Source organism: Melozone crissalis, unplaced genomic scaffold, assembly GCF_028551555.1.
Source record: "Melozone crissalis strain CALT ecotype California unplaced genomic scaffold, PUWL_Pcris_2 ptg000146l_1, whole genome shotgun sequence".
In the NCBI taxonomy this organism is placed as follows: Eukaryota; Metazoa; Chordata; class Aves; order Passeriformes; family Passerellidae; genus Melozone; species Melozone crissalis.
The window spans coordinates 1-12,767 of NW_026535918.1; positions in this window are offsets into that span (position 1 = coordinate 1).

A 12,767-nucleotide genomic window follows, 5' to 3' on the forward strand; every position below is an offset into this window, starting at 1 on the left:
CTGTGCCAGCACAGAAAAACATCTCCCATCCGTGTTCCTAGAGAGAGCTCCACGGAGGTCTGCCGAGTATTTTGCAAGAAGAGAAAGAAAGTTGTCCAAAAACAGCTTGCAATCGAATGTTCATGTGAATAGAAAAGGCAGGAGAGTGGTCAGGTACTGTTTTCTCTCAGTTGGCAAGCTGCGCACCACAATCGCAGTGTTGTACAGCTTGTTTCATCACCATTTGCGAAGTTGCCGCTCTCTCCGGCTCCCGGAGACGAAGAAGCTGCTTCTTCGCGCAAAGACGATTCTGCCGGCTCACAGTGCTCTGCGGTGTGCGCCTTCTGCCGAAAGAGGCCCGGGAGCGGTGCTTAGCTCTGCAGAGCACCGTACCTTCGTCTTTAGCCTCTCTTCTCGTCTACATCTTAGCAAAAAGCTTTTCCACTCTGTCTGGCAAGGAGAAACTGTGCCAGCACAGAAAACATCTCCCATCGTGTTCTAGAGGCTGCACGCAGGTCTGCCGAGTGTTTTGCAAGAAGAGAGAGAAAGTTGTCCAAAACAGCTTGCAATCGAATGTTCATGTGAATAGAAAAGGCAGGAGAGTGGTCAGGTACTGTTTTCTCTCACTTGGCAAGCTGCGCACACAATCGCACTGTTGTACAGCTTGTTTCATTCACCTTTGCGAAGTTGCCGCTCTCTCCGGCTCCCGGAGACGAAGAAGCTGCTTTTTCGCCCAAAGAACGATTCTGCCGCTCACACAGTGCTCTGCGGTGTGCCCCTTCTGCCGAAAGAGGTCCGGGAGCGGTGCTTAACTCTGCAGAGCACCGTACCTTCGTCTTTAGCCTCTCTTCTCGTCTACATCTTAGCAAAAAGCTTTTCCACTCTGTCTGGCAAGGAGAAACTGTGCCAGCACAGAAAACATCTCCCATCGTGTTCTAGAGGCTGCACGGAGGTCTGCCGAGTATTTTGCAAGAAGAGAAAGAAAGTTGTCCAAAACAGCTTGCAATCGAATGTTCATGTGAATAGAAAAGGCCGGAGAGTGGTCAAGTACTGTTTTCTCTCACTTGGCAAGCTGCGCACACAATCGCAGTGTTGTACAGCTTGTTTCATCACCTTTGCGAAGCTGCCGCTCTCTCCGGCTCCCGGAGACGAAGAAGCTGCTTCTTCGCGCAAAGACGATTCTGCCGCTCACAGTGCTCTGCGGTGTGCGCCTTCTGCCGAAAGAGCCCCGGGAGCGGTGCTTAGCTCTGCAGAGCACCGTACCTTCGTCTTTAGCCTCTCTTCTCGTCTACATCTTAGCAAAAAGCTTTTCAACTCTGTCTGGCAAGGAGAAACTGTGCCAGCACAAAAAACATCTCCCATCGTGTTCTAGAGGCTGCACGGAGGTCTGCCGAGTGTTTTGCAAGAAGAGAAAAAAGTTGTCCAAAACAGCTTGCAATCGAATGTTCATGTGAATAGAAAAGGCAGGAGAGTGGTCAGGTACTGTTTTCTCTCAGTTGGCAAGCGGCGCACACAATCGCAGTGTTGTACAGCTTGTTTCATCACCTTTGCGAAGTTGTCGCTCTCTCCGGCTCCCGGAGACGAAGAAGCTGCTTCTTCGCGCAAAGATGATTCCGCCGCTCACAGTGCTCTGCGGTGTGCGCCTTCTGCCGAAAGAGGCCCGGGAGCGGTGCTTAGCTCTGCAGAGCACCGTACCTTCGTCTTTAGCCTCTCTTCTCGTCTACATCTTAGCAAAAAGCTTTTCCACTGTCTGGCAAGGAGAAACTGTGCCAGCACAGAAAACATCTCCCATCGTGTTCTAGAGGCTGCACGGAGGTCTGCCGAGTGTTTTGCAAGAAGAGAAAGAAAGTTGTCCAAAACAGCTTGCAATCGAATGTTCATGTGAATAGAAAAGGCAGGAGAGTGGTCAGGTACTGTTTTCTCTCACTTGGCAAGCTGCGCACAAAATCGCAGTGTTGTACAGCTTGTTTCATCACCTTTGCGAAGCTGCCGCTCTCTCCGGCTCCCGGAGACGAAGAAGCTGCTTCTTCGCGCAAAGACGATTCTGCCGCTCACAGTGCTCTGCGGTGAGCGCCTTGTGCCGAAAGAGGTCCGGGAGCGGTGCTTAGCTCTGCAGAGCACCGTACCTTCGTCTTTAGCCTCTCTTCTCGTCTACATCTTAGCAAAAAGCTTTTCCACTCTGTCTGGCAAGGAGAAACTGTGCCAGCACAGAAAACATCTCCCATCGTCTTCTAGAGGCTGCACGGAGGTCTGCCGAGTGTTTTGCAAGAAGAGAAAGAAAGTTGTCCAAAACAGCTTGCAATCGAATGTTCATGTGAATAGAAAAGGCAGGAGAGTGGTCAGGTACTGTTTTCTCTCAGTTGGCAAGCTGCCCACACAATCGCAGTGTTGTACAGCTTGTTTCATCACCTTTGCGAAGTTGCCGCTCTCTCCGGCTCCCGGAGGCCAAGAAGCGGCTTCTTCGCGCAAAGACGATTCTGCCGCTCACAGTGCTCTGCGGTGTGCGGCTTCTGCCGAAAGAGGCCCGGGAGGTTCCTGATGGCACGTTGCTGGGGACATTTTGAACCTTCAAAGCAGCCTGACTTTCCAGTGCTGGCAGCTGGCGTCTGGGAGGCATCCTGTGCAATGCAGAATTTCAGATGACAGACAGCTGGCCCCTCTGGACCAGAGGCTCCTGAACACTAGTGCAGTCCCTCTTCCCAGGTAAGCAAAACTCAGCAGCCAAGGTTCCTAGTTTCAGATGGCTGGAGGTGCTTTGGAGTCTCAAACAAGATAAACTAGGCACAGGTGGCAGCTTAGTGCTGGGAGGGATCCTGAGCAATGCAGAATTTGAGCAGACAGCCGGCCACTAAGGGTCTCTGCGCCCTGGACACAAATGCCGCCCATTACCCCAGGTCAGTGTAACTCACCAGCTCCGGTTCCTGATGGCACATTGCTGAGGACATTTCAGACCCTCAGACAAGCCTGACTTTGTGGTGGTGGCAGCGTGGGTCCGGGAGGCATCCTGCGCAATGCAGAATTTCAGCAGACAGCCGGTCACTAAGGGCCCATGAGTCTTCGACGCCAATGCTTCCCTTTACACCAGGTAAGTGTAACTCACCAGCTCCGGTTCCTGATGGCAGATTGCTGGGGACATTTCGGAGCCTCAAACCAGCCAGACTCTGCGGCGGTGACAGCTTGGGTCCGGGAGGCATCCTGCGCAATGCACAATTTGAGGAGGCAGCCGGCCACAAAGGGCCCCTGGGCTCTCCACAGAAATGCTTCCCATTTACACAGGTAAGCGTAACCCACCAGCTCAGGTTCCTGATGGCAGGTGGCTGGAGTCACTTGGGACTCTCAAACCTGCCTGACTTTATGCAGGTGGTAGCTTGGGTCTCAGAGGTATCCTACGCAATACGAAATTTCTGCAGGCAGCCAGCCACTAAGGGCCCTTGGGCCTGAAGACCAATGCTAGTCCTTTAAAAAGGTAAGTGTAACTCAGACGCCCAGGTCCCTGATGGCAGGTACCAGGGGACACGTGCCGAGGACAAAGGGGCGGGAGTTTGAACTGGTGCCACCTTGGGCCTGGGATGCACCCTGCGCAAGACAGAATTTCAGCAGGCAGCCGGCCACTCCAGGCAAGGGCTCCTGAACAACAAGGCCAGCCCTTTCCCAGAAAAAGAAATCTCAGCATCCCAGGCTCCTGATAGAAGATTGCTGGATCCATATGGGACGCTCAAATCAGCCTGACTTTGCCGTGGTGGCAGCTTGGGTCTAGGAGGGCCTCCTGCGCTATGCAGCCTTTCAGCAGGCAGCCTGCTACTAAGGGCCCCTGATTCCTGGACACCAACGCCGCCCTTTACACAGGGAAGTGTAACTCACCAGCTCAGGTTCCTGATGGCAGATTGCGGCACACATTGGGGGCCCTCAAAGTAGGCTGACCCTGCAGTGCTGGCAGCTGGCGTCTGGGAGGCATCCTGCGCAATGGACAATTTCAGCAGGCAGCCTGCCACTAAGGGCCCCTGATTCCTGGACACCAACGCTGCCCTTTACACAGGGAAGTGTAACTCACCAGCTCAGGTTCTTGATGGAACATTGCTGGGGCCACTTGGCACCCTCAAACCAGCCAGACACTGCGGTGGTGGCAGCTGGGTTCCGGGAGGCATCCTGTGCAATGCAGAATATGAGGAGCCAGCCGGCCACTAAGGGCCCCCGGGCACTGGACGCAAATGCCCCCCATTGCCCCAGGTAAGTGTAACTCACCAGCTCAGGTTCCTGATGGCACGTTGCTGGGGACATTTTGAACCTTCAAAGCAGCCTGACTTTCCAGTGCTGGCAGCTGGCGTCTGGGAGGCATCCTGTGCAATGCAGAATTTCAGATGACAGACAGCTGGCCCCTCTGGACCAGAGGCTCCTGAACACTAGTGCAGTCCCTCTTCCCAGGTAAGCAAAACTCAGCAGCCAAGGTTCCTAGTTTCAGATGGCTGGAGGTGCTTTGCAGTTTTAAACAAGATCAACTGGGCACAGGTGGCAGCTTGGTGCTGGGAGGGATCCTGAGCCATGCAGAATTTGAGCAGACAGCCGGCCACTAAGGGCCCCTGCGCCCTGGACACAAATGCCGCCCATTACCCCAGGTAAGCGTAACTCACCAGCTCCGGTTCCTGATGGCAGATTAATGGGGACATTTCGGAGCCTCAAACCAGCCAGACTCTGCGGCGGTGACAGCTGGGGTCCGGGAGGCATCCTGCGCAATGCACAATTTGAGGAGGCAGCCGGCCACAAAGGGCCCCTGGGCTCTCAACAGAAATGCTGCCCTTTAAGCAGGTAAGCGTAACCCACCAGCTCAGGTTCCTGATGGCAGGTGGCTGGAGTCACTTGGGACTCTCAAACCTGCCTGACTTTGCGGTGGTGGAAGCTTGGGTCTCAGAGGTATCCTGCACAATGCAGAATTTCAGCAGGCAGACGGCCAGCCCCTCTTGGCCACAGGCTCCTGAAAACTAAGGCTGACCCTTTCTCCAGTTAAGCAAAACTCAGCAGCCCAGGTTCCTGGTGGCATATTGCTTGAGGGGCTTGGGACGCTCAAACAAGCTCAACTCAGCACAGGAAGCAGCTTGGGGCTGGGAGTCATCCTGCGCAGTGAAGAATTTCATGAGCCAGGCGTTCACTAAGGGCCCCAGGACCCTGGACACCAATGGCGCCCATTACACAGGGAAGTGTAACTCACCTGCTCAGGTTCCTGATGGCAGATTGACAGGGCCATTTGGGACCTAAAATCCAGCCTGACTCTGCGGTGGTGGTAGCTTAGGTCCGGGGGGCATCCTACGCAATGGAGAATTTCAGCAGGTAGCCGGCCACAAAGGGCCCCTGACCTCTGAACAGAAGTGCTGCCCTTTACACAGGTAAGGGTAACTCACCAGCTCAGGTTCGTGATGGAAGATTGCTGGGGCCATTTGGGACCCTGAAACCAGACGGATCCTGCGGTGGTGGCAGCTTGGGTCCAGAAGGCCTCCTGCGCAATGCAGAGTTTCAGCAGGCAGCCTGCCACTAAGGGCCCCTGATTCCTGGACACCAACGCTGCCCTTTACACAGGGAAGTGTAACTCACCAGCTCAGGTTCCTGATGGCAGATTGCGGCACACATTGGGGGCCCTCAAAGTAGGCTGACCCTGCAGTGCTGGCAGCTGGCGTCTGGGAGGCATCCTGCGCAATGGACAATTTCAGCAGGCAGCCTGCCACTAAGGGCCCCTGATTCCTGGACACCAACGCCGCCCTTTACACAGGGAAGTGTAACTCACCAGCTCAGGTTCTTGATGGAACATGGCTGGGGCCACTTGGCACCCTCAAACCAGCCAGACACTGCGGTGGTGGCAGCTGGGTTCCGGGAGGCATCCTGTGCAATGCAGAATATGAGGAGCCAGCCGGCCACTAAGGGCCCCCGGGCACTGGACGCAAATGCCCCCCATTGCCCCAGGTAAGTGTAACTCACCAGCTCAGGTTCCTGATGGCACGTTGCTGGGGACATTTTGAACCTTCAAAGCAGCCTGACTTTCCAGTGCTGGCAGCTGGCGTCTGGGAGGCATCCTGTGCAATGCAGAATTTCAGATGACAGACAGCTGGCCCCTCTGGACCAGAGGCTCCTGAACACTAGTGCAGTCCCTCTTCCCAGGTAAGCAAAACTCAGCAGCCAAGGTTCCTAGTTTCAGATGGCTGGAGGTGCTTTGCAGTCTCAAACAAGATCAACTGGGCACAGGTGGCAGCTTGGTGCTGGGAGGGATCCTGAGCCATGCAGAATTTGAGCAGACAGCCGGCCACTAAGGGCCTCTGCGCCCTGGACACTAATGCCGCCCATTACCCCAGGTAAGTGTAACTCACCAGCTCCGGTTCCTGATGGCAGATTGCTGGGGACATTTCGGAGCCTCAAACCAGCCAGACCCTGCGGCGGTGACAGCTTGGGTCCGGGAGGCATCCTGCGCAATGCACAATTTGAGGAGGCAGCCGGCCACAAAGGGCCCCTGGGCTCTCAACAGAAATGCTGCCCTTTACACAGGTAAGCGTAACCCACCAGCTCAGGTTCCTGATGGCAGGTGGCTGGAGTCACTTGGGACTCTCAAACCTGCCTGACTTTACAGAGGTGGAAGCTTGGGTCTCAGAGGCATCCTGCACAATGCGGAATTTCAGGAGGCAGACGGCCAGCCCCTCTTGGCCACAGGCTCCTGAAAACTAAGGCTGACCCTTTCTCCAGTTAAGCAAAACTCAGCAGCCCAGGTTCCTGGTGGCATATTGCTTGAGGGGCTTGGGACGCTCAAACAAGCTCAACTCAGCACAGGAAGCAGCTTGGGGCTGGGAGTCATCCTGCGCAGTGAAGAATTTCATGAGCCAGGCGTTCACTAAGGGCCCCAGGACCCTGGACACCAATGCCGCCCATTACACAGGGAAGTGTAACTCACCTGCTCAGGTTCCTGATGGCAGATTGACAGGGCCATTTGGGACCTAAAATCCAGCCTGACTCTGCGGTGGTGGCAGCTTGGGTCCGGGGGGCATCCTACGCAATGGAGAATTTCAGCAGGCAGCCGGCCACAAAGGGCCCCTGACCTCTGAACAGAAGTGCTGCCCTTTACACAGGTAAGGGTAACTCACCAGCTTAGGTTGGGATGGAAAATTGCTGGGGCCATTTGGGATCCTGAAACCAGACGGATCCTGCGGTGGTAGCAGCTGGGGTCTGGGAGGCATCCTGCGCAATGCAGCCTTTCAGCAGGCAGCTTGCCACTAAGGGCCCCTGATTCCTGGACACCAACGCCGCCCTTTACACAGGGAAGTGTAACTCACCAGCTCCGGTTCCTGATGGCACATTGCTGGGGACATTTTGAACCCTCAAAGCAGCCTGACTCTGCGGCGGTGACAGCTTGGGTCCGGGAGGCATCCTGCGCAATGCACAATTTGAGGAGGCAGCCGGCCACAAAGGGCCCCTGGGCTCTCAACAGAATCGCTGCCCTTTACACAGGGAAGTGTAACTCACCAGCTCAGGTTCCTGATGGCAGGTGGCTGGAGTCACTTGGGACTCTCAAACCTGCCTGACTTTACAGAGGTGGCAGCTTGGGTCTCAGAGGTATCCTGCACAATGCAGAATTTCAGGAGGCAGACGGCCAGCCCCTCTTGGCCAGAGGCTCCTGAAAACTAAGGCTGACCCTTTCTCCAGTTAAGCAAAACTCAGCAGCCCAGGTTCCTGGTGGCATATTGCTTGAGGTGCTTGGGACTCTCAAACAAGCTCAGCTCAGCACAGGAAGCAGCTTGGGGCTAGGAGTCATCCTGCACAGTGAAGAGTTTCATGAGCCAGGCGTTCACTAAGGGCCCCAGGACCCTGGATACCAATGCCGCCCTTTACACAGGGAAGTGTAACTCACCAGCTCAGGTTCTTGATGGAACATTTCCGGGGCCACTTGGCACCCTCAAACCAGCCAGACACTGCGGTGGTGGCAGCTGGGTTCCGGGAGGCATCCTGTGCAATGCAGAATATGAGGAGCCAGCCGGCCACTAAGGGCCCCCGGGCACTGGACGCAAATGCCCCCCATTGCCCCAGGTAAGTGTAACTCACCAGCTCAGGTTCCTGATGGCACGTTGCTGGGGACATTTTGAACCTTCAAAGCAGCCTGACTTTCCAGTGCTGGCAGCTGGCGTCTGGGAGGCATCCTGTGCAATGCAGAATTTCAGATGACAGACAGCTGGCCCCTCTGGACCAGAGGCTCCTGAACACTAGTGCAGTCCCTCTTCCCAGGTAAGCAAAACTCAGCAGCCAAGGTTCCTAGTTTCAGATGGCTGGAGGTGCTTTGCAGTCTCAAACAAGATCAACTAGGTACAGGTGGCAGCTTGGTGCTGGGAGGGATCCTGAGCAATGCAGAATTTGAGCAGACAGCCGGCCACTAAGGGCCCCTGTGCCGTGGACACAAATGCCGCCCATTACCCCAGGTAAGTGTAACTCACCAGCTCCGGTTCCTGATGGCAGATTGCTGGGGACATTTCGGAGCCTCAAACCAGCCAGACTCTGCGGCGGTGACAGCTTGGGTCCGGGAGGCATCCTGCGCAATGCACAATTTGAGGAGGCAGCCGGCCACAAAGGGCCCCTGGGCTCTCAACAGAAATGCTGCCCTTTAAGCAGGTAAGCGTAACCCACCAGCTCAGGTTCCTGATGGCAGGTGGCTGGAGTCACTTGGGACTCTCAAACCTGCCTGACTTTACGCAGGTGGCAGCTTGGGTCTCAGAGGTATCCTGCGCAATACGAAATTTCTGCAGGCAGCCAGCCACTAAGGGCCCTTGGGACTGAAGAGCAATGCTAGTCCTTTAAAAAGGTAAGTGTAACTCAGACGCCCAGGTCCCTGATGGCAGGTAGCAGGGGACACGTGCCGAGGACAAAGGGGCGGGAGTTTGAACTGGTGCCACCTTGGGCCTGGGATGCACCCTGCACAAGACAGAATTTCAGCAGGCTGCCGGCCACTCCAGGCAAGGGTTCCTGAACAACACGGCCAGCCCTTTCCCAGAAAAAGAAATCTCAGCAGCCCAGGCTCCTGATAGAAGATTGCTGGATCCATATGGGACGCTCAAACCAGCCGGACTTTGCCGAGGTGGCAGCTTGGGTCCAGAAGGCCTCCTGCGCAATGCAGAGTTTTAGCAGGCAGCCTGCCACTAAGGGCCCCTGCGCCCTGGACACTAATGCCGTCCATTACCCCAGGTAAGTGTAACCCACCAGCTCCGGTTCCTGATGGCAGATTGCTGGGGACATTTCAGACCCTCAGACCAGCCTGACTTTGCGGTGGTGGCAGCGTGGGTCCGGGAGGCATCCCGCGCAATACAGAATTTCAGGAGGCAGACGGCCCGCCCCTCTTGGCCAGAGCCTCCTGAAAACTAAGGCTGACCCTTTCTCCAGTTAAGCAAAACTCAGCAGCCCTGGTTCCTGGTGGCATATTGCTTGAGGGGCTTGGGACTCTCAAACAAGCTCAACTCAGCACAGGAAGCAGCTTGGGGCTGGGAGTCATGCTGCGCAGTGAAGAATTTCATGAGCCAGGCGTTCACTAAGGGCCCCAGGACCCTGGACACCAATGCCGCCCATTATGCAGAGAAGTGTAACTCACCTGCTCAGGTTCCTGATGGCAGATTGACAGGGCCATTTGGGACCTAAAATCCAGCCTGACTCTGCGGTGGTGGCAGCTTAGGTACGGGGGGCATCCTACGCAATGGAGAATTTCAGCAGGCAGCCGGCCACAAAGGGCCCCTGACCTCTGAACAGAAGTGCTGCCCTTTACACAGGTAAGGGTAACTCACCAGCTCAGGTTCGTGATGGAAGATTGCTGGGGCCATTTGGGATCCTGAAACCAGACAGATCCTCCGGTGGTGGCAGCTTGGGTCTGGGAGGGATCCTGCACAATGCAGAGTTTCAGCAGGTGGCTGCCACTAAGGGCCCCTGATTCCTGGACACCAACGCCGCCCTTTACACAGGGAAGTGTAACTCACCAGCTCAGGTTCTTGATGGAACATTGCTGGGGCCACTTGGCACCCTCAAACCAGCCAGACACTGCGGTGGTGGCAGCTGGGTTCCGGGAGGCATCCTGTGCAATGCAGAATATGAGGAGCCAGCCGGCCACTAAGGGCCCCCGGGCACTGGACGCAAATGCCCCCCATTGCCCCAGGTAAGTGTAACTCACCAGCTCAGGTTCCTGATGGCACGTTGCTGGGGACATTTTGAACCTTCAAAGCAGCCTGACTTTCCAGTGCTGGCAGCTGGCGTCTGGGAGGCATCCTGTGCAATGCAGAATTTCAGATGACAGACAGCTGGCCCCTCTGTCCTTTCTTTCTTCCTTTCAGTTCCTTTCCTTATTTTCTTTTTTTTCTTTTCTTTCTTTCTTTCCCTCTATATCTAATCTTGGTTTTCCTTTCTAGCTTTGGAATAAAAAAAGCACCAGTAGTAGCTTTCAGGCTACCTGGGAGTAAAAAAACCTCCAAAACGAAAATGATTTAAAGAAAACTATTTATTCCCTGGGAGCCTGAAATTTTCTATACTGCTGCACGTGACATAGAGCTTTTATTCCTTCTTATAGAGAGTTGATATTATATACTTACTTTATACAGCGCCCCCTGCCGTCTGCCCCGGAGCACTGCAGGCACAGCGATCCCTGCCGTCTGCACAGGCGCACTGCAGGCAGAGGGCTGCAGCGTTGTTCGGTTCTGTTTAATGAAACTCGGCTGAATTCGGCTTGGTTCGGCTCTTGGTCTAAAGTCGTTTCAGTTCGGCTCTTCGGCCGAACTCGGCACGGTTCGGCTAAATTCGGTCATATTCAGCACATTGTCTAAATGCGGCCAGTGTCGCCCACATTCGGCTATCGGTTCCAGTCGGCTATCATCGGCTCTTGGTGTAAACTCGGCTGTTTTCGGCCACACTCGTCTATTTTCGGCCGCACTGGGCTCTTCGGGTAAACTCGGCTGTTTCCGGCCACCCTCGGCTCTTCGGGTAAACTCGGCTCTTTTCGGCCACCCTCGGCTCTTCGGGTAAACTCGGCTCTTTTCGGCCACACTCGGCTCTTCGGCTCTTCGGAACAATTCGGCCCGGCTCGGCTCCCTCAGGGCGCGAAAGCGGCCGTCAGAGGACCCCGGCACAGCGAGGCGTTTAACCCACATGCCTGGCACAAACCCGCCAAAATACGCCCGCCCGCGGCGCCGCTGAGCCCGCGGCCCGTATCGGGTACACTTGAAATGCCACAGAAAATACCACCGGGGCCGCGCCGGCGTCGGTATTCCATGCAGGCAGTCCACTTAGACCAACCCCGGTCCTCCACTTCCCCGCCCTTTTCGCCGCCATGATGAGAAGGTCAATTAAAAGTCCGCGACATCCGCGACGCGCCACTCCCAAGGTGGCGGCTTCTCGGTGCAGGGCTGCAGTACCGCGCTCTGCCCACAAGGCGGCAGCACTGCCGCACGCCCCAGCCGGGGGCGCAGCGCGCCTCGGGGCTGCGGGCAGGGAAGGCGGCGAAAAAGAACAGGGGCGGCCCCCGCCGAAAACTGCTCTGAAATAAATGCCCCAAAACAACCGCGAAGAGGAAAAATAAACTTCTGCCTCTAATCTAATAGGATAAAAAAAAACAAAACAAAACCACAACAATTTCTTAAAAAAAAGAAAATTAAAAATTTAAAAAAAGGTTTTTTTCCTTTTAATATTCACATTTCTATCAATAATGTATATTGATGTATACTGTCCATTTATACATTTGTTTTTATGAATACATTTCTATTCCATATTGCATATATCCCTAAAACTTAAATTTATTTGTATATTTTTATACATATTTTTACATAGTAAGTATATATTTCTGTTCGGATTTTTACTTCTGTAACACTTACAGTACTCAAAACCCCTGCCTCTACCCCATACATGGCAAATAAAACCCCCTTTCATTTGAACTGTATTAAAAATCTTAAAAAAAATATTTTTCAAATTTGTATTTAAAGTGTTTACTGATGTATGATCGATTTTGCATTTCTATTTAGCGATTTAGTTATAATTTATATTCTATGTTACATGTGTTCCTATTACTTATATTTTTTATATACTTTTATTCATATGTTTATATATTTATTATATCTTTCTGTGTTAGGATTTTTACATCTGCAACACTTACATTATTTAAAATAAAACCCCTGCCTCTACCCACATTAAAGCCAAAAAGAACCCCAGTCTTCTCAACTGTATTTAAATATTTTTTAAAACTCTATTTTTCAGGTTCATATTCACATTTACATTTAAAATGTATACTAACGTATACTCTTATTTGTATTCTCCATTACATCTCTTCCTATTATTTCTATTTGCTAATATTTTGTGTTTATATATATATTTAGATCTTGATTGTATATCTCAATATTTAGAAATATATAACAATAATATCTACATTCATATTATTTAAAATAAAAACCCTGCCCCAAACCCAATAATAAAAAAGACCCCAACCCTTTCATTTAAACAATATTTAAATAGGTTTTATCCTTATGTCTGATTTTTATATTCATATTTGTATTTATCATGTATATTAATGTCTATTGCTTACTTATACATTTATCTTTATCAATGTCAAGTTATAAACAAATTTATATTCTATATTACATCTGATGCGAGTAGTTATTTATGAATTTTTATACATATTTTTATACATTGATTATATATTTCTGCGTCAAGATTTTTACTTCTGTAACACTTACAATATTCAAAAAAAACCCCCTGCCTCTACTTAAATAAAAGCCAAAACATTCCCTTTTTTTTAAGCTATATTT